The sequence below is a fragment of the Myotis myotis genome, unplaced genomic scaffold (assembly GCF_014108235.1).
Source record: "Myotis myotis isolate mMyoMyo1 unplaced genomic scaffold, mMyoMyo1.p scaffold_m19_p_4, whole genome shotgun sequence".
NCBI classification, from domain to species: Eukaryota; Metazoa; Chordata; class Mammalia; order Chiroptera; family Vespertilionidae; genus Myotis; species Myotis myotis.
Window position 1 is genome coordinate 108,343,664 of NW_023416346.1, and position 22,537 is coordinate 108,366,200.

The window sequence follows — 22,537 nt, forward strand, 5'->3', positions numbered from 1 at the left end:
GGTTCAGGGTAGCTGACACTTTTACCTGTTGGTTTAGGGGCCCCAAAGCAGAGATAGATAGATAGAGATAAGAAGAAGAAGAAGAAGAAGAAGAAGAAGAAGAAGAAGAAGAAGAAGAAGAAGAAGAAGAAGAAGAAGAAGAAGAAGGAGAAGAAGAAGAAGGGAGGAGGAGAAGGGAGGAGGAGAAGGGAGGAGGAGAAGGAGGAGAAGATGGAGGAGAAGATGGAGGAGGAGGAGACAAAGGATAATGAAGAGGAGAAGGAGGAGAAAGAGAAAGGGGTGGGTGCCGGAAGCCGGTCCATCCTTGCTGCTTGACACAGTCGCTGCAGGAAAGAAACATCTGCACAGCAAATGTTTCAAGGGACCTGGCGTATATAGCATACTGTTCTTAATATGTTTGCTCCCCTTAGCGCTGTGTGTTTTAACCAAGGTCACCTCTCCGAGAAAGGTTGTTTCCCCAGGTAGGAATTTTTCCCTGAAGTCAGGGGGGGATGCCTCTCCTAGAAGGTTGTTTCCCCAGGTAGGAATTTTTCCCTGAAGTCAGGGGGGGGATGCCTCTCCTAGAAAGGTTGTTTCCCCAGGTAGGAATTTTTCCCTGAAGTCAGGGAGGGGATGAAACTCCTTAACTAAGTGCCAGGCAGGTAGTTAATCACTACAAACAATCATGCTTAAGCTACATAATCTTTACTCCCTGGAATGGAGATAAGAAACGCCCTAACCTTTGTAATAGAAATTGACAGGATTAAAATCAACTGGGATAAATACGGATGTAACAAGACAATAAACAGCAGAACTTCGCTGGAGATCCAGACCAGAACTTGGCTGGAGATCCTGGCTGGAGATCCTGGCTAGGCTGCTGATCAACTGAACACTGTCTCTGTGTCCTTCCTTCTTCGCCTACTCCGTCTACGCCTTTGGGAACCCCTGGACCTGCTGGGGCAGGACCCCGGCAGGTGGGGAGGGCAGAGAGATTAGGGTACCAAGCAGAAGCCACATATCCTTTTATGACCTAGCCTTGCAATTCATGCATCATCACTTTTGCCAAATTCTATTGACCTAGACCCCTGGTCGGCAAACTGCGGCTCGCAAGCCACATGTGGCTCTTTGTCCCCTTGAGTGTGGCTCTTCCTAAGCCTTAGGAGTACCCTAATTAAGTTATTAACAATGTACCTACCTATATAGTTTAAGTTTAAAAAATTTTGCTCTCAAATGAAATTTCAATCGTTGTACTGTTGATATTTGGCTCTGTTGACTAATGAGTTTGCGGACCACTGATCCTAGGCAGTTATAATAGTCAACATAGGTTCATGGGGAGAAACACACACTCTACCTCTTGATGAAGGAATGCCAACTTCAAATTATAAGAAGAGCATATAGGATGAGATAATAGCCATATTTGAAAAGTACAATTTGCTAATAAAATGGCATTTAGATTAGGTATTGTAGGATGATGTGATTTCTAAAAGTTCTTTCTGGACTTTGGTCACCTTTCACTCTGAGGAAAATATGGCAGTATCTGGGAGAATTTTGTACATGATATTGATGATAGACAAAATGGCAGTTAAAATAAATATGTTTGTATTTACACGTTGAATATAGAATGTGTTGTGTTTTTTTTAATTAGACTTCCTTTAAAATAAGTCTCATACTAGAAGTCCATGGGTCCTGAGGCCAGTTTACATGGGCAAAAATTTCATTTGAAGCTCTCATGTCCACATTATATAAACTCTTCATACTGAGTTCTTCATTAGCACATAGGAATGCTTTGAAAATCAAATAAAGTTCTATAGCTAATGTTTAGTGCCACAACTAGCCCACAGAAACAAATATATAAATACCAGAGGCCCAGTGCACAACATTTGTGCATTGGTAGGAGGGGGTCTCTCAGGTCGGCCTGTGCCCTCTATCATTCCGGGATCCCTTGGGGGATGTCTGTCTGCTGGCTTGGGCCTGCTCCCAACACTGCCACTGCACTCGCCAGCTGTGAGCCCAGCTTCTGGCTGAGCGGCGCTCCCACTGTGGGAGTGCAGTGACCACCAGGGGGAAGCTCCTGCGTTGAGCACATGCTCCCTGGTGGTCAGTGTGCATCATAGCAATCGGTCATAGGATTTTATTATATAGGATTAGGTGTTATTCAGTTATTGAAATTTGTCTAAGAAAAAGTAAATGAACTATCTCAGACCCAGGAGCTTTCTGCTTATAAATTTAGAACAACAAAGCAGTAAACAAAAGAATCCCCAAATTGAAAACATAAAAAAAAAATTGACTAAAAGTTAAACAAGGGATTCTTATTTACACATATTAGTATAAATCTTTTATAAACAGTGGGCTATGATTTTAAAGTACATTTGTATCATCCCATCTCAGATTTTTTTTAGAAGTAGAAATTCAATGTGATGAATGTAACATATATTTTAATTTTTATTTCCAAACTTTAGAGCACTCTGTTTATTGGATTCATTTTTTTCTGGAAAATAAATGGAATATAGAGATTTAAGTCACAATAAACAGCTGGTCAGATTTTATTCAGAGGTCAGTTAATATGTTTTAGGCTAAAGCACTAAAAGGCTATCATTTGCCATCCACTTTCACTCCCTACTACCAACATGCCACTCTGAGGTATAAAAAGTTAAACCATAAAATAAATGTACAAGTCTCTAAAAGTGTCTGACCTTTAAATGGATGACAATATTGTAATGTTGAAATATATCACATACCATATAATTTTCTAAAATTTTATTATTTTGAGGGTGCCTCTGCTTTGCAGGTATCCTCAAATACATACTTAGCCCAGTGGTTATATAACAACATTGCATTTTGTTGAGCATAGATAACATATTCAATTTGACTTACAGGTCACTTATAGTATTAGTTTTTTAAGCATAGAGCTTAAGTTGTGCCATAAGCAATGTTTTCCAATTTCATAGAGACCATTATAGATTCTGCTTTCTTATATTAAAGATATAAAACAAGTATATGTGTATGTTTATGTATATAAGTATATTTATTGCTTATTAGTTCTATTACTTATTCCTTTGATTTCTTATGATAGTATGAATGTATGCAGATAACAGTAAAGAAATAAATATGTGAGGTTATTTTTTTTACTTTCTTTTTATTTTACAAAAGAATAAAATAAATTAATGGCAGGAAGACAGGAATGATGAGCTATAATATCAAACAGCCTCAAGGGAAGCAACCTGTAATAGGTAGTAAACAGACTTCTCTATTGGGTTTCTTTTTTTCTACTCAAAGAATCTAGAAAAGTGGAACCTTTAAAGCAACAAGTCTAAAGGCCTACCCTCATGACTAAAATTTAACTGGAGTGCCCACAGCATTAGCATAATACTCAGAACCAAAACAAATTGAGCTACACAAGTCAATCTGGGGCTAGAGTAGTAGAAACAGATGTAAAAATTCAGGCTGATATACTAAAACTAGAGGCCTGTTGCACAAAAAGATTTGTGCAATAGGCCTTCCCTTCCCCTGGCTGCCGGCACTGGTTTTCCTCTGGCACCTGGTACCCAAGTCTTCGCTCCGGCCAGAGCCGCCTTCAGTGCCTTTGCTGCTCCGCTTTGTGCCTACATATGCAAATTAACTGCCATCTTTGTTGGTGGTTAATTTGCATATCTCACTGATTAGCCAATGGGAGGCATAGTGAAGGTACTGTCAATTACCCTGTTTGTCTATTATTAGATTAGATGGGTTAGTAACAACAAAAAGAAAGAAAGAAGATTTAGAGAGGTCAAGGTGAAATGATTATTGGAGCTCAGTCAAACATCAGCCTCCAGGCAATTCTGGAGAACCTTCTTTATGCAGGACTTTATTCTTTATAACAAGGAACCAATAATTTCTAGTTTCTTTCATTAGGATAAAAAAAATTAGGGGTAAGAATGAATCACATTTTTGGCAGTTACATGCAAATACAATTACAGATTTTTCTCACTCTGATTTTTGCTATGTATGAGTTATTTTTGCTCTTTAAGAGTTATCCTTTTGTCCCACTTGCAATGAGCTGCCAAATTAATTTCCCAAACATGATTATGATGGATTTATTAAAATGTTGAAAGAAGTGTATGGACACTTCCAGAAAAAAAGCAGATGCAAATCGATGGCTAGTTTCAAATAAGCTTAAAGGACATAGTACAGATAAAAGGTGACGGAAAAAAAATAAATTAAAAACAACAATGATAAGCCTCCATACATGGCAACATTTTGTAGCTAGGTATATAGTACAAAGAAAATACATCTATCATAAAAACATATTGCACATGGAATTGGAATAAGTATGTTGTGCTACCAATGAAAGATATAAGATATGAGTAATTAATGTATTGATGTGTATACTTGTTTCTCAAATGGACTGACAATGCTTTATGTGCATGGCTTCTATAGCACTCATAAAAAATATTGAGTTACCTATACCCATATGTCAGGTAAAATATATAGAGAAAAACAATTAAAGGGGAAGGTCGAAACGAATGGATCCCCTATGATGACCATCATCTGGATCTTTTGTCTCAAGCTGGCTCTCCAAATTAGTAACTGGATATCACTCTAAGTTTTAATCATTTGGAGATTAATTCTTTAAACATGTACCTTAAATGGTATAAAACCTAAAACACAACCTTGGTTAATATATAGCTGAGAATTGTTTGAAATAAGTATGATGATGGCAAATTGTGAAGTTAAAACAGTACTTCACTCATATATTCAAGAGGCTCAGTCTTTCTTTCAGCTTTATTGAGATAAAATTGGCATATAATATTGTATAAGTTTAAGGTGTACAACATAACAACTTGATATATGTATTTATTACAATATGATTACCACAATAAATTAACACATTCATCACCTCATATAGTTACAATTTGTTTTTGTGATGCGAATTTTTAAGATCTATTTTCTTAGCAACTTTCAATATACAATACAGTATTGTTAGAATTATGTTACATGAAAGAAGTCAGAGGAAAAAAGACATACTGTATGATTTCACTTATATGTAGAATCAAAAAACACTGAACTCATAGAAACTGAGAATAGATTGGTAGTTAGAGGAGAGGGCAGTGTGGGTGGGGGGATGAATGAAGGTAGTTAAAAGGAAGCTCATTTTTTGGAGAGAGGTTGGAGCATTAATTAAATCACTATTTCTCATAAAATACGTTGATTTTTTTAATCAATATGGAGACAATCATCGAGAAACAATTTGAGACCTAAAGGATAAAAAAAAAATCTCAGTTTGCCCTAACTGGTTTGGCTCAGTGGATAGAGCGTCAGCCTGTGGACTGAAAGGTCCTAGGTTGGATTCCAGTCAAGGGCATGTACCTTGGTTGTGGGCACATCCCCAGTGCAGGGTGTGCAGGAGGCAGCTGATCAAAGTTTCTCTCTCATTGATGTTTCTAGCTCTCTATCCTTCTCCCTTCCTCTCTGTAAAAAAAATCATATATATATATATATATATATATATATATATATATATATATATATATATATTTTTTAAATCTCAGTTTGATGTTAATTTGTTGTGCCTCCGATCCCTGAACAGTGAAACTCTTATGAAGCATTGCTTGGTAACCTTAACAGTGATTCTCAAACTTGAGTGTGTATCAGAGTCTCCTGGAGTACTTGTTAAAACATAGATGCCTGAGCCTCAACCCTTAGTGATTCTAATGTTGCAGATGTGTGGCTATTGAGAATTTGCTCTTCTAATAAACCCTCAGTTGATGTTGATACTGCTGATCTGAAACAACTCTTTGGAACCATTGCCTTAGATTAAGAGCATTTCACAATAATTTTCCAAGGTCCCCACATTGAAAAGAGGAACCAGCAAAGTTATTAACCTCCTCCTTTCTCCATTTAACCTTTAGTATTCCTTTTATTATAAGGAAATATCTGAGTTCTACATTATCATATCAAATCTCCCAATTCTGTAATACTTTACTGCCTATGCTCCCAGGAACAGCAATAAAATTATGTTGAGATATGAACATGAATTTCTCATGAAGTTCTATAGGCTGAATTTTATTCAATGTTTCTAGTTAACTATAAGATTTAGTTGTTTAAACAAATTATAAAGAAGCAATATTTTAATACTTGTATTCCTTTTTTCTTTTCTTCATAGAGTAAATATTAGGCTGGTGATTCATTCTTATACTTTGATATCAATTTTAACTATGTGCCATTTAAATCAAAATAGAAAAAAAGAAAAATATATATTTAACTAATGTACAGAAAAAATGTTAAACTAGTCTCAAAAATAAAGCTACATATAAATAAAGTATCCTATATAATAAAGAGGTAATATGCTAATTTGTCCGTTATGGTGTTCGAGTCATGACCAGTCAATGGGTTGCGCATGCACAGGAGCTGGGTGGCGGGGATGGGGGCGGGGACTTCTGCCTCCAGCGGAGGCACGCCCAGGCCTTCCCAGCACTAAAGTCCCACCCAGCACTGAGGTGAAGCTGCCTGCCTGTATCCCTGGCCAGGGACGTGATGCTGTCTGCCTGTGTCCTTAACCTGGTATGTGACACTGCCTGACTGTGTCCCTGACCTGGGACATAACCCTGCTTGACTGTGTTCCTGACCTGGGATGTGGTGTTGCCTGTGTGCGACACCCCCACCCCCCAGTACAGAGTTGCTTAGATGTCTCAGTGAAATTTGCAATTGACCCAAAGAGGAAACCAAAAGGGGAGAGGCCGGGAACTGTGGATTCCCAGCGCTTTAGTCATTTGAAAACAGCTCTGCTTGGAATACGAGGTGGCTATACATTCAGCTGAGAAGTGAGGGGGCTGAACACCACCGTTGCTGGGCTCTGGTTGGTCCGAGGTCCGAGGGTCCACCATGAGAAGGAAAAATCTGAGGGAGGGGCCCAGAGGAAGGGAGGACAACCGAAGGAAATGTGTCTAGACTTTCTCCAGCCCTCTCCCTCTTTCTGCTGCCTACAAAAGCCTCAGGCTCAGCCACAGTTCTGTCTCCACCTTTTAGTCCCCTGTTCTTCAACCACAGAGGAAAGAAATAAGGAAGGAGTCTGTGCTGCCTCTAGAAAGTATCTATAAACCTGATCAGCCGGTCGCCTCCCGCAGAGGGAAGCCAGACTGCGGCTTAGGCCTGTTCCCCTCAGAGAGTGGGCCTAAGCCATCAGTAGGACATCTTGTGATGGCTCCCAGACTGTGAGGGGGGGCAGGCCGAGCTGAGGGACCCTTCTCCCCCATGCATGAATTTTCGTGCACTGGGCCTCTAGTATATTATAAAAGGTAATAAGTAAAACACTCATTGTCCTTTCTTGGTTATCAGTTTGTGTTTGAGCTCCAATGACTGCCTTTAGCTTGTCACTACTTCTATCTGTTCAAATATAATGGCCAAAATTAGCGAAATCAAAGAATATTTTAATATGCTGCTTACATGTTTCAGGGCTTCATGTAGCTCTCTACTGTTTATCTTGTCTTCCCTAACATATTTTTTCTTTCACAGGTCAAAATAACCAGCAAAACTCTGCTGAATAAAGATGTGGCCTAGTGTAAAGATCAATGTTCCTCTTAATCAAAACCCTTTCAAAAGGAATGTGGAGTATGGAGTAAAAAAGCACAGGGACACTTGGGCTGTGGTTCTCGTTACCAAGAGAGAAACCTGCAAGAAATAAGAATGAATATCATTTTTAGGTAAATTCTTTTGATTTTTGAGATATGAGAATAAGCTGAAATATTCCTGAAAATAGTAAAGAGAACTTCCTTCCCAAAATAGAGACAATAATAGTGACTATGGTTTGCCTATTTAACACTATAACAAAGACTAATACCTATTTTAAAACTCAGAATTTATATTTTAATCTAAGAAAATTAATACTGTTTATAATTTGTTTATAATTGGAAATGAAATCATTTGCCCTCACTGGTTTGGCATAGTGGATAGAGCATCGGCTTGCAGACCAAAGGGTCCCTGGTTCAATTCTGGTCAAGGGCACACCCTGGTCATTGTTCCTGTAGGAGGCAACCAATCTGTGTGTTTCTCTCACATCAGTGATTCTCTCTGTCTTTCCTTCTCTCTTCCACTCTCCCTAAAAGTCAATGGAAAACTATCCTTGGTGAGGATTAAAACAAACAAACAAACAAACAAATAAATAAAAAAGAAAGTGAAAGAATGGAAAAATATTCCATGAAAATAGCAACGAAAAGAGAAGAAGGCTGACTATACTAATATCAGACAAAATAGATTTTAAATAAAAATATATATATATATATATATATATATATATATATATATATATATATATGCAATCAGTGGATCTCTAGTAGACAACCATCTGCTTGAATATAAGTAATTCCTTTATCAACTCCTGAAAAAAAGAAAAAAACACACACAAAAAAACCCAAGACTATGTCATTGTTGAATGGCTTTAACTGTTCATCATAGAAACTTTATTTTATGTTTCTGAAAACTAACCAGTTTAATTATCTATAATAGTCTAGAGTCTACAGAGGTTGTTCTGCAAATTTATATTGGTTAAACAGCATTTCCTAATGTTCAAATATATTGCCCTAGAAGTATATAAAGTTTAAGTAGAAATGTTTGATAATGGTGCCAGGTTCAGAGACAGTAGTGATTGGGAGGTTTTTTGATTTACTAAAGGAAAGCTCCTTGTTTGCCTTTAAGATGCAATTCTGAGAAGTCAAGGAAACTTTTTTGGCTTTCTGTTGGATGAAGTAATTAGTTTTGCATCTTAAACCCTGCAGCATCATTTACCTACTCCTGAGAGTGCTACACAGAACAAATTTGCTCAAAGAGGTGGCTATTTCACAAATTGAATTGTAACTGTTATGTGCAGCCTAAATTGCCCTGGCACAGTCACAAAATAAATATGAATAAAATTTGATGAAATAATTGCTAATTTTATATGTAATTATTTTTATACAATTGAACATATTAAGGCATTTATTTAGGCACTGTGTTTTATGACTAAGATCATTTTTATCTTGTTATAATGCATAGATTCAGAATATTTTATATATACACATTATGTATACACATATACATATGCATTATACATAAGTATATATGTTTAGAATATTTTAAAACATAGTATTATATTGGACCACTGGCTATAGTTTCATGTGTATTATTGAATAATTTTGTGCTGTTCAAGCAGCATATTTATTTACATGTAAATTCATGTAAATGAGCATTAACTTTTTATTGGTACACCTAAATAAAAATATATTAGAGAGAAATTATGAAGACAAATTGATAAACTACATTCATAATTTCATTTAAGTACATTTTTTAAATATTTATTTTCCATCCTTTATGGATATATCACATTCCCTCTGGCTACTCCAAATAAATCAATAAATTTAATTAAAAAGAAAGAAACTACAGACAAAATACATTTAAAAGCAAATATTTTTTACATAATACTTGGTAAATCAGCAGAAATATCTACTTTATCCTTTCATACTGGTAATGTACATGACAGATAAATTGCATTTTACGTGAGTTATTTGTGTCTTTCCCAGCTGTACCTAACAATCATTTATTTCTAAAGCTCCTTTTACCATATAAACCAATAGCTGTGAAATATGGTTTTATTGCTACTTTTCATAAAAGGGATTTATTTCCATTTTTAGGTGAGATTATTTACATCAATATAAATTTGTTTTTGATGTCACATATTAGCTGATTTAAGTAACTAAAAAATGCTTATTAATTAACATCATCTTCAAAAATAAAAAGACTAAATAAAATATTTTGACCTGGCCTGCAGAGGTTAGATTTATCCATTACATTGTTAATGCTTCATCGATTTAATATATTTTATAGTTATGTCAAATACTTTGCGTATGTAAAGTATTTAAAATATTTGCCCCCCCTTCTTTTAAAAAATAAAATTTTATCACTATATGGCCTTCGATCAGCTTGATGGATTGCTTAGTAAAAGACTTGCTTGTTTCCTAACAGAAAACACAATGAGTTTATCTCAACTTACCAAGAGAAATGCTGCTTTGGAGAATGCACATTAAGTCCTGTGGTTTGGCTTGTCTCAGTTTTGATGGATGTCCAATTGCCTACAGTCCCGTAAGTAGAAGAATTAAAATAAAATGGCTATACTGGATGTTTAAGGTTATCATGGCATTAAACAGTCACTACTGGCATTTTAAAAAAGGATTAAATTACAGTTTAAAATGTAATGATGTAAACTGATAATGAATGAAATTATTAAACTAAGGGAATCTATTATAACACATAACTTCTAATATGCCTCAAGATATTCAGAAATTTTTAAAGTCAAGCAAAGAGGGAATATGCTGCAAAACTAGACTACTGAACAATTGGTGTCTTATTTTGTATGTTTGATGAAGATATCTTACATAACAATGCTTTATGGGGAAGAAAAGTTCCTGAGTACTTAGGAGATAAAAAGCCTCTGGGGAAATTGTGATTCTAAATGTTCACTGATCCCTGTGGGGTTCTCAAGTCTAACATTTTTCAAATATCTGTAAAGGAAACACATGACCACCCACACTAGAATTGTGACTGTGATCAAGCTATTAGTGTATAACAAAGATTAATATTATCATTTGGATGAATATGTAGCAAACATTAGTAGTGTCATTTAGACCAGTGATTTTCAACTTTTTTCATCTGATGGGACACATAAACTAATCACTAAAACTTTGCAGACACCAAAAAATATATATATTTTTTGCTGATCTGACAAAAATAGGTATAATATTAATTCATTCACACATGACAGCTATTGTTGTGTTGGCAGTTGTCTTTTATTTTATTTGATAAAATAAGGGAAAAGAGGTCAGTGCCCTCAACTAAATAGGTATTGCATGTTTAATTTTTTCTTTTTTTTGTGGCACACTAGTTAAAAATTGCTTATTTAGATGGATATACTAAAATGAGAAAACACAAGTTTAGTTAAATATTTTGCTTTCTTTAGAATCCATCCCTGGTGTGTGTGTGTGTGTGTGTGTGTGTGTGTGTGTGTGTGTGATTGTGTGTGTGTGTGACTTATGAACTTGAAGGGCTTGAAGGGGTGGGGGATAAATTTACTTTTTGTTTTTATGATTTGTACAAGAGTAAAGCAATATTTAATTATTGTTACTCTGATTTTTTTCAATATTCTTATTTAAAGGTATATTTTTCGATTTAGAATTATTTCGAATTTATTTTTTTACAAATTTATTAAAGAATAAAATGAATAGAGATTGAATTAGGAGCAAAATATCAAATATAATAATGTTCATATTTCTGAAATAATCTGAATTAACATAAAGTAAAATATTTCCAATGTAGAAAATAAAATATTCCATGAAGATCAAATATTTCCCCTTTAGAAAATAAACTATCCTATATTGGACAGTACACTGTATTTAGTAGTTATTAAATAAATATTTGTCATAGATGAATAAAAGCGTTATCATTCTATTTGGGTAGGTTTGATCAAAACCAAAGAGTTTATTGTTCTCAAGCTGTAGTTAGGTGTAAGAAACTGTACATTAATCATTCACACTCAAACAGAAGAAAGAGTTCATTAGCTAAAACTATGCAGCATCTGTGTGTCACTAAATAAATTGAGCAGAATCACATAAGAAAATGAATTATCCAGGTAATGGGCTTGTCCTAATTCAAGGGGGAAAAATCGTAACAAGAAAAACATATCATTTTACTGGAGGATATGAGGTCTACTTAAAGTTCTTGATTTCAAACTGATTTACAGGGAACACAAGAGTGTGTAGACAACTCAAGAGTTGTGATGATTGTCAAGGCTCAGTTAGATGCTCTTATTCTATACACTTTCATCAAAAGAAGTTTTCAGCATATTGACATTAAAAATTGATGAGACTAAAGGAAAAACAGCTAAAATAACCTTGAAAAACATGGAGCTAAATGGCAAGTGGAGGCACAAGTATACATAAGTATAATTTTGCTCTACAGTTTTCCAAGACAATAGATATTATATATTTTTCTGAATCAAATAAATCTAGAACCCACTAGTGCCACATAGAGATCCTAGATGGCTTGAGCAGCATGAAAAATAACACTAGTTAAACATTTGGCCCCAGCCAGTTTGGCTCAGTGGATAGAGCATCAGCCCATGGACTGAAGTGTCCATGTTTCGATTTGGTCAAGGGCATGTACCTTGGTTGTAGACTCAATCCCCAGCCCTGGTCTGGGCACATGTGGGAGGTAATCAATCAATGTGTCTCTCTCACATCGACGTTTCTCTCTCTGTGTGTCTCTTCATCTCTCCCTTCCACTCACTCTAAAAAAATCAATGGAAAAAACATCCTTGGGTGAGGATTAACAACAACAAAAAATAATTTGGCCCCACCAGTGTGGCTCAGTGGTTGAGTGTAGACCTATGACCCAGGAGGTCATGGTTCAATTCTCAGTCAGGGCACATGTCTGGGATGCCTGCTTGATCCCCTGTAAGGAGCGTGCAGGAGGCAGCCAACTGAGGATTCTCTCTTATCATCGATGTTTCTATCTCTCTCTCCATCTTCCTTCCTCTCTGAAATCAATAAAATTTAAGAAAAATTGTAGGGAGAATTATGTCTTGCATTCAAGCTATCATAGTCCTCTCCAGATGATTTGTGCAAGCCTTCATTAGCTATCTGCTCACTGGCAAATAGGTTCACTATGCCCTGACCACACTTGACCATTGGGAATCTTATCCTTTAAATTCAACCATATTTGATATTCATATCTTAGGTATCTACCCATTATCATATTAGAGACCTGGCCACATCCTGGGTTGAGTTTAAGCTGAGCACAAATGTCCTTCATTATAGTCTTCATCTTGGAAGCCACAGCCACGCTTGAGCCCTTCAACCTCTTAAACTCAAAAGTTTAGTATTCTCTTGCACCTTAGGGCTGAAAGAGTTTATTTTGACTAATGATTCTAAAACATAAATTCTATTCATTGGTTGTCAGTTGGAGTGGGAGTAGGGAGCTATAAGGAAAACACAGATTTCTAAAGATTTCTATTCTCCTTCTTGATGTGTAGGTAGAAAACAGATTTGTTTTGCTTTCCCTTAGTAAATCCGTAACAACTGATATGAACCAATACAGAGGTATTTGTCTCATTCTCCTCGCATATAGAGTCATTTTCATTATTTATGATAGTTATGTTCTATCAGATCTCTGCAAACACTGAATCAGTGAAGACTGAACCATGGCTCCTAGACAAAATACAGAGTTAGGTTCCTGCAAGCTTCTGCTCGCAGCATTTTTGTCCACCAATAAATACAAAACCTCACTTGAACAAATATTTAACGTACTTAATTTCATCATAAGGTGCATCACAACTTTCTTGCTCTTACAAACACAAGACAACACTTCTGAACTATGCTTGCGGCCATTTTAAGCAACTAAATAACCAACAAAAAAACAAATTTAAGAAAAGGTGACACTAACCAGACTTTAAAAAGGACACTTGTTTGTAATATGAGAGCTAAAATAAGAAGGCAGATTATGGCCTTGTTTACTCTCAGCTGGGGAGATGCACATTAGGTAATTCAAAATTTTCATTGTTCTGCACATGTCCACAAATAACCATGAAAGTTTTGAAGGTACTGGTTTGGGGGTTACTCATAAATTTCAGTGAGGAGCAAATTCACAAATACAAATCTAAAAATAATGAGGATTGACCCTATATATGCACACATAAATAATTATATATTATATAAGAATGTGCAAGGTATAATTAGTATATATGTATAGATAATTACGACTATGTAAATGATTTTGTCCTCATCAACAGACTAAGCAGGAATAGGTAAGCCAAGAGGAAGAACTGAATAATATATATTACAGTAATAATTGGCAACTACACTTATTTCCTTTTGCCCTACAAAGAGTATTATTAAGTCTCAAAAAAAAAGATATACAGAGCTATGTGAAACAGAGAAATAAACTAAGACGTGAGTATAGACGGGAAATATAATTTTATGTTTCCACAGTAAGAAACTATCTTAAGTAAACTGAAATATCATTTATTCAAAGCCATAACAACTATAGAGAAGTCAAGGTACGTAACCACTGACAATCAGAATTATAGAAAAGTATGCTGTTATTGATGGCAAGGTGCTAAGCTGAACTTAAGGAAAATAGAAAAATTAACCTCAAGACCCACCATATGTAAATTCAAAATCAGTAGAGAGTTTATGTTATATTATGACATAGGCCAAAACTATTTATTCATTCTCTTATATATTTATTTCCATGATACAAAATACCACAGTTTCTAAAAGCTGTTGAATATAATTGAGATCAAATTCTGTGGAAAATAATTTTCAAAATGTAATGAGGAAATACAAATAAAGAGAAAATATTTTCTAGGATATTTGTTCTTTATAGTTTTTAGGAATGTCATGAGTTAGATAATAGTTTCATAATTTAGTATCATCCTGCTTGCATTCTGTCAAAGTCCAGCCTTCTGTCCCACAGCAAGAGACAAGTGGATTTTCAGTACTGGGTCATGTAGCCCAGTGCAAATCTTGGCAATGAAAGTTAAATCTTCCTGAAAAGGAGGAGAACTTCATAAGATGACCAGTGAGATCGCTCATGACAAATGCATAGAGTAGAGTGAAGGTGAATTCTGGTGTGTCAATACTCAGGACTTTGATAGACAGTATATTGACTTTTTTAAAAATATATATATTTTATTGATTTTTTACAGAGAGGAAGGGAGAGAGATAGAGAGTTAGAAACATCAATGAGAGAGAAACATCGATCAGCTGCCTCCTGCACATCTCTTACTGGGGATATGCCCGGAACCCAGGTACATGCCCTTGACCGGAATCGAACCTGGGACCTTTCAGTCCGCAGGCCGATGCTCTATCCACTGAGCCAAACCGGTTTCCTCCGCAGTATATTGACTTTTCATGGTCTACTAGGACCCAAAAAGAGTATGGCAATTTTTCTGTACGCTAAGGCAATCTAGAAAAATAGGTAATTTCACTTGGAGCAGGTACTGGAGCAGACTGAGGACAAAAGGTCATCAAATATAAGTATTAGGATCAATCTAAAGCAAAATTACCTGATATTAAAGTGAAGCAAAATTGCATCCTAATTCAGACTCATTTGGATCAGGAAGCTTAAGGATGATATTTGAACCTAAAAGTGCCATGTATACAGGTTCTCTGATCAGAATGAAGAAGAAGGCTTTGATTAAAAAGTTCAAATAGGTAATATCCTGTGCCAACATCATCCCTAAATGTGATCCAGGAGAGGGAACAGTGATAAGCAGACCTTAGGTATATGTAGAACATTTGGATGCATGATCTTTCCAATTTGGAGGGAGACTGAATTGCACTTGATTAATTCTCCTTTTCTCTGATGTTTCTGTTTTTACTAATCTATGTAACAAAAATCCTATCCTATCTAATAAAAGAGAAACATGGTAATTAGCTGTACGTCTGCTACCCTTCCCATTGGCTAATCAGCGAGATATGCAAATTAATCGCCAGCCAAGATGGCGGTTAACCGCCAACAAAGATGGTGGCTAAGTTGCATACTGCAGGCAGGGTAGGACAGCGCAAGCTGCCATCCAGGCCCCCATGTGTGACCTGGGGGTCGGGGCTCAGGCAAAGCAATCTCCGGAGCCCTTGCCGCCCACTGGAGACACAGGGCCCACTCCTGTGTGCGATCTGGGGGCGGGCAGGGGCTGGGGCGAAGGCAAGCAGTGCCTATCACCTTGCCCAAGCCCTCCCCACCCACAGGAGACATGGGGCCCACTCCCGTGTGCGATCTGAGGGTGGACGGGGGCTGGGGTGAAGGCAAGCGGTGCCCACCGGAGACAGTTCCCAATATGACCGGGGGCTGGCGGGGGCTGGGGCGAAGGCAAGCGCTGCCAATCACCTCGCCCAAGCTCTCGCCGCCCACCAGAGACACAGGGCCCACTCCCGCCGTGTGAGACCCGAAGGCAGGCAGGGGCTGAGGTGAAGGCAAGCGGTACTGATCACCTCGACCGAACCCTTGCCGTCCACTGGAGACACAGGGCCCACTCCCATGTGCGATCTGGGGGCAAGCGGGGGCTGGGGCAAGGCAAGCTGTGTCCATCCCCTCACCTGAGCCCTCGCCGCCCAGCAGAGACACAGGGCCCACTCCTGGGTACCCCTTCCTGCTCGCAGCAGAGCCCGAGGAGTCTGCGAGCATCCTACCAGCCTTCCAAAGTGTAATAAAGTGCATTTCTGGTGAGGAGAAGCCCGGGATGGGGTGCACGGGTGCGGACAGGCGCGGGGCCCTCCAAGGGCTGGTGGCTTCAGGCCCAGGCTGCACGGCCAGGCCACTGGATGCGAGCCAATGTGCCTAAGGCTGGAGGTTTCGCTCTCCCGGCCAGTGCGGAGCTGCAGGTGCAGCCTGCCCCCACGTCCTCCGTGCCCGGGGGTCACGCTCATACCGCGTGGCTACTGGCCTCCAGCCTGACTCCCACCTGGGGTCAGGGTCGGCGCCAACACAGGGGAGGCCAGAGGAAGAACCCCAAACCCTTAGCCAGACAGACCGTGGGCCCTGGAGGGAAGGAGGCCGTAGGGGCCAGGAGAGCCTGAGAAGAGGTAAATCCCAAGAGGAGGCACCTGGAAAGTGCAGTGAATTGCAGGAGAGGGTGGAACAGCCACACACTGGCAAACCCTGCCCTCACCAGGTCAGTGATGCGGGCCCCAAGTGTTCCTGGGCTTTGCCTTGCATCACGGTGGTTATGCTGCCTGTGGGCCGGGCAAGCAAGGGCCACCCCAACCTGTGAAGTTTCGCACAAAGGTGGGGAGGCCACGTTCGGGTGGGTTTGTCAGGCCCAGGGAAGGCGCCTTCGCTCTCTGTGCCAAGACGGTGGCCAAGGGGCCCTCCGGAGACATGTGGTGACTGAACCCAAGCCAGGCCGGAGTCCTGCTAGCACCGAGAGGCAAGTAACTGGGCACCGCGCCCCAAATGCATGGGGAGCACCAGCGGCCTCCTCTCTCCTGCCCTGGAAGGTGGGAGGCCTGGCGGGATTCACAGGTAAAATGCAGACACTGTTGGGTCCCAGACCCCTTTTCTTTGCACACACACACCACCCGCCCTGCCACCTCCCCACCATTCTGTGAGGCTAAGGTTCCTGAGCCCAGATCCAAAGACTTGCAAAGGGAACAATTCTCCTGGTGAGAACATGCAGGCACCTCCTGCCAAGGCAACCAAGTTTGACAAACAGCGCCTCCTGGGGTGGGGAAAGCAGAGTGCTGCGGAGCAGCACGGGTTCCCAGCTACCCCGGGGGCAGGTGGCCACTGGCCCCAACAGCTGGGCGGTGGCCCCTGCATGTCGGTGCACCTAGGTCGCTGACCTCATGACCCCCAGAGCACGCACCCGCCTCCTGGTCCTAATTGTTTCTCCCCACTCCACACACACACACATGCATCTGCAAAGGCGGGAACAAGGCCCAGGCGGCTGCGTCCACGCCCTTGCTGGTGAAAATCACACTCCAAGTGGCCGGCTGTGTGAGGGGCAGTGGACACTCACTCGCTCACTCTCTCCCTGGAAAAACCCAGGCATACCTCGGCTCCTGCAACGTGCGGAATTAGAAATCGAACCGTTTATTGTCTCCTAACTTTTCTCTGGTTCCTTTGGTCACTCACTGTGGCTGCCCCCACTGTTCTGAGTGGGCCCTGGGGGCTCCTCAGCCAGACCTCAAATCCCCAAATCAAACACTTGCTTTCAGAAAGCCGGGCTTCTCTCAACACACCCTGCAACCTAAAAGGTTGCCCATCCTTGAAAAGCTCAGAGGAGGACCGAGCTGGGAAAGGACAGCTGGTACCTGGCGGGGTCCCTGGGACCCGAAAAGGTGCAGGAAAAAAAAAAAAATTTAACACATTTCAATTTCAAGAAGTAAAAACAAAACCGAGAAAGAAAACCTACGATTTCAAAGCCTGAACATCCACCGGGACCTCAGCGCGATCCTGAGCCACCACCCGTCCCAGCGCAGGATCCGGGCCTGCCATCTGTGACCAGGGGAGACGGAGCAGACACCGCGGGATTGGGCATGCCATCTGCCACCAGGGGAGCGGGCCTAAGCCAGCAGGTGATTTTCTCCCGAGGGGTCCCAGACTGTGAGAGGGCACAGGTTGGGCTGAGCGGCACCCCCCTACCCCCACCAGTGCACAAATTTTTGTGCACGGAGCTTCTAGTATATTATAATATTAAATGCTAGGCAATCTAAAAACTTAAGTTAATATTTCAAAAATTAAAATTCTTGGCTATCAATGTTATATTTTGGCAAATGCAGAAAAAAAAACAGGGAATATATGTAGTTATAGCATAGGAAGTAAGTTCCTATAGCGTACTTATATGTAAATATCTTTATATAATCTGTAGTCAGTATTACTGAGGATTTTTAAAAATTTAAAAAATGTTTTCAATTGCAGTTGACATACAATGTTAGCTTCAGGTGTATAACATAATGGTTAGACATTTATATAACTTATTAAGTGACAATTCCATAAGTCTAGTACCCATCATACACCATACATAGTTATTATAATATTATTGACTATCTTCCCTGTTCTGTACTTTACATCACCAGGACTATTCTGTAACTACTAATTTGTACTTAATCCCTTTACCTTTTTCACCCATCTCTCCAATGTCCCTCCCCTATGTTAACCAACATAATGCTCTCTGTATCTATGAGTCTGTTTCTGAGGAATTTTTTAATGGTATTCTGTACATGCTCTGGGAGAGAAATATGTGATACTTTGTACATTTTGTCACAGGAATAATTAACTCAAGCACTTCTATACCAAGCCAAATCCTCCAACACTATTTTAGAGTGATCATGATCTCTCTCTCTCTCTCTCTCTCTCTCTCTCTCTCTCTCTCTCTCCTCTCTCTCCATTAATCCTTATCTGAGGATATTTTTTCCATTGTTTATTTGAGAGAGTAGAAAGGAGGGAGCAAGGGGGGAGCAAGGGGGGAGAGAGACAAAGAGAGAGAGAAACATTGATGTGAGAGAGACACATCTATTGGTTGCCTTCTTCACTAGCCCTGACTGGGCCCCAGGATCAAACCTGAAACCCAGGTATTTGCCCTTGACCAGAAATTGAAACCACAACCCTTCAGTGCATGGGCTGACACTCTATCCACTGAACCACACCGACCAGGACTAGAGTGATCATGATCTCTTAATAAATATCCAACTACATCCCAAGGACATCTTATTTTATTTTATTTTATTTTATTTTAAATTTGCATTGAATTTATTAGTGTGGCATTGGTTAGTAAAATTAAAAAGGTTCCAGGTGTACAATTCTATAATATATCATCTGTATATTGTACCATGTGTTCACCACCTCAGGTCAAGTCTCCTTCCACCACCATTTATTTCCCCTTTACCCTCTTCTATTTCTGTCCATCCTCCCCATTTCCCTCTGGTAACATATGAGTGTTGTTTTTTTTTCTTAATCCCGTCACCTTTTTCACCCAGCTCCCCAACCCCCTTCCCATCTGACAGTTGTCAGTCTGTCCTCTATGAGTCTGTCTCTATTTTGCTTGTTAATTTATTTTGTTCATTAGATTCCACATATGGGTGAAATCATATGGTGCTTGCCTTTCTAGGACTGGCTTAGCATAATACGCTCCAAGCAAGGCATCCTATTTTAAACAATTGCATATATACTCCTAAAATTGCAGAGTGGTTTTTTATTACTTTGATTTCAAAAAAATCTTATGTAAAATTTTCTTGCAGCCTGCTGTACCTTTTAGATGCTTGTGATAGCTATCCTTCAACAGGCACTAAAGTATTTCATTAGTAATTTGTAAATCTCTTGATGGACTGTGAAGATGAATGAAAGCACTTGTTAGTGCTACAAATGTTAGTCTGCAATTGCAGAGGAGTATACATACAATGCTACTTAATCACAATCTACTCTATTAGTTTATTTTTTCCTCATATGATTAGTCATAATAATGAAAATGAAAGTGTTAGAATGAATTTAAATCTTATTTCAAATATTTTTGTTAAATATATGCTAATCAAATTTAATTAATTTAAAATCCCATAAAAGAGTATCAGCATTTTTACAGTTTTGTTGCATTTGGTTTCATTGTTTTAAACGTTTAAAAGGCACCCTTGATTACTTAAATTTATAAATAATGTAAATTAAACTATTTATTATTATTACCTTAAATTCAACTGTTAAGAAATAATGTTTGACTCAAATATTTTGAGGGGTTCAAATTTATGAAAATATTTCATAAAATGTAGAGAGTAAAAGCATTTTTTACTGAAAACAATGAACATGACAAAAAGCAAAATCAAAGAAGTTTATTAAAATATAGTTTTGAGCTCGGGTTTAGTGATAACTTTTTAGTTATACCACTATAAGCAAGATCCATAAAAGAAAAAAATCTAAAAGCTGAACCTCATTAAAATAAAAAATAAAACTTTTGCTCTGAAAAAAAACATTGTTAAGGGAATGAAAAGGCATCTACAAACTAGGAGAAAATTTTTGCATATCTGACAAAGTAATTTATTCAGAATATGCAATGAACACTTTTAACTAAACAACAAAAGCATAAACTTCCCAATTAAACAATGGGCAAAAGATCTGAACAGACACCTCCCAAAAGAAGTATATATATATATATATATATATATATATATATATATATATATAACATAAACATATGAAAATATGCTCAACATCATATATTTTTAAAGAACTGCTAATTAAAACAACAATGAGCTATCACAGCATACTTATTAGAACAGCTAAAATCCAAAACAATAATACCAATCATTGCTGGTGGGAATGCAAAATGTTACAGCCACTTTGAAAAAAAATGTTTCAGTTTCTTACAAAGCTGAACATACTCTTACTATATCATTCAGCAATCACTCCCTTTGGTCTTTACTCAAATGTGTTTAAAATTTATCTCCAAACAAAAACTTTTACATGAATATCTATAGCAGCTTAATTTATATTTGCCAACATTTGGAAGGAAACAAAATATCCTTTAGAGGTGAAATGATTAAAACAAACAATCTTGTGATACATTGGAATATGTTTTTAGTCATAAAAGGAATGAGCTATCAAGCCATGAAAAAACAAGGAGGAAGCTTAAATGCATATAAACTAAGTGAAAGAAGCCACCCTGAAAAAGCTACACACTGTATGATTCCAATAATATGAAGTTCTGGAAAAGGCAAAATGATGGAGATAGTAAAAATATCAGTGGTTGTCAGGGGTTACAGGTAGGGATAAATAGATTGAGCACAGTGAATTTCTAAGGCAGTGAATATATTCTACATCATACAGTAATGGTGGACAGATGTCATTATGTAAAGAGTGAACCCTAATGTAAACAATGGAATTTAATTAATAATAATATATCAATAATGATTCATAAATTTTAACCAATGTGCCACATTACAAAGTGTAAATAAGAGGGGAAACTGTGTCCGTGGGAGGCATGGGAATTCTATACATTATGCTTGATTTTTCTATAAACTCAAAACTACTAAAAATAGTCTATATATGTAAATTATATATGTAAATATATATACATATAAGTAGATAGATTTTATTTTACATTATATATATGCATAGTATAAATTGTTTTCAGATTATTTAATTTCTATAATTCCAATGTCTATAAATGGACACAGAAGCAAATATTATGGACATTGCATTACCTTTCATCAGGTATATTTGATTATAGTAACTTCTAAGTTGTTTATATTTTTTTCTCACTCTTTTTTGACCTCTTTATCTTCACTTTCAGCATAAGACATGTTACTTGTTTCCCTCTCTGTAGTCACTTTCCCTTCATAATTTTTCATAATAATACTCCACTTTTAAGAAGCAACTCCTTGGCCAAATCCTTATCATTAATACATTCATTTATATGCTGAGTGGCCAGATTATTATGACCACCTGACGTTTGTAGGCAAATTAGCTATAATTTTGCGCTGAAGTTGCTAGCGGGCCAGACCATTATAAATAGGGGAGCAGGTTGTTTACCACAACAGTAGAAGTGATTTTTTTGCTGAAGATATGGGTAAACAACGCAATTTAACAGCCTTTGGACGTGGGATATATATATAGTGGCCAGATTATTATGACCACCCCATCAGTACTTCGTTGGGCCACCTTTTGCCTTCAATACTGTGGCGATGCTTCTTGGCATTGACTCCACGAGATGTTGAAAGGTGATGTGAGCAATCTGACACCATGCCTGATGAATAGCACTATCCAGTTCTGTGAGATTTGATGGTTGTGGAACCAGCTGCCTGATGGTTCCTTTAACTTTGTCCCACAAATGCTCAATTGGATTGAGATCTGGTGATTGTGGGGGCCACCTAAGCAAGGTAAAGTCTCCCTCATGTTCTTGAAACCACTCCTGCACAATAGGAGCACCGTGGCATGGCGCATTGTCTTGTTGGAAGAAGCCATCTCCATTGGGATATGCCATCAACATGATAGGATGAACTTGATTAGCAACGATACTTAGGTATGTTGTGCTATTCAGACATTGTTCCACACAAATTAAAGGGCCCAAATC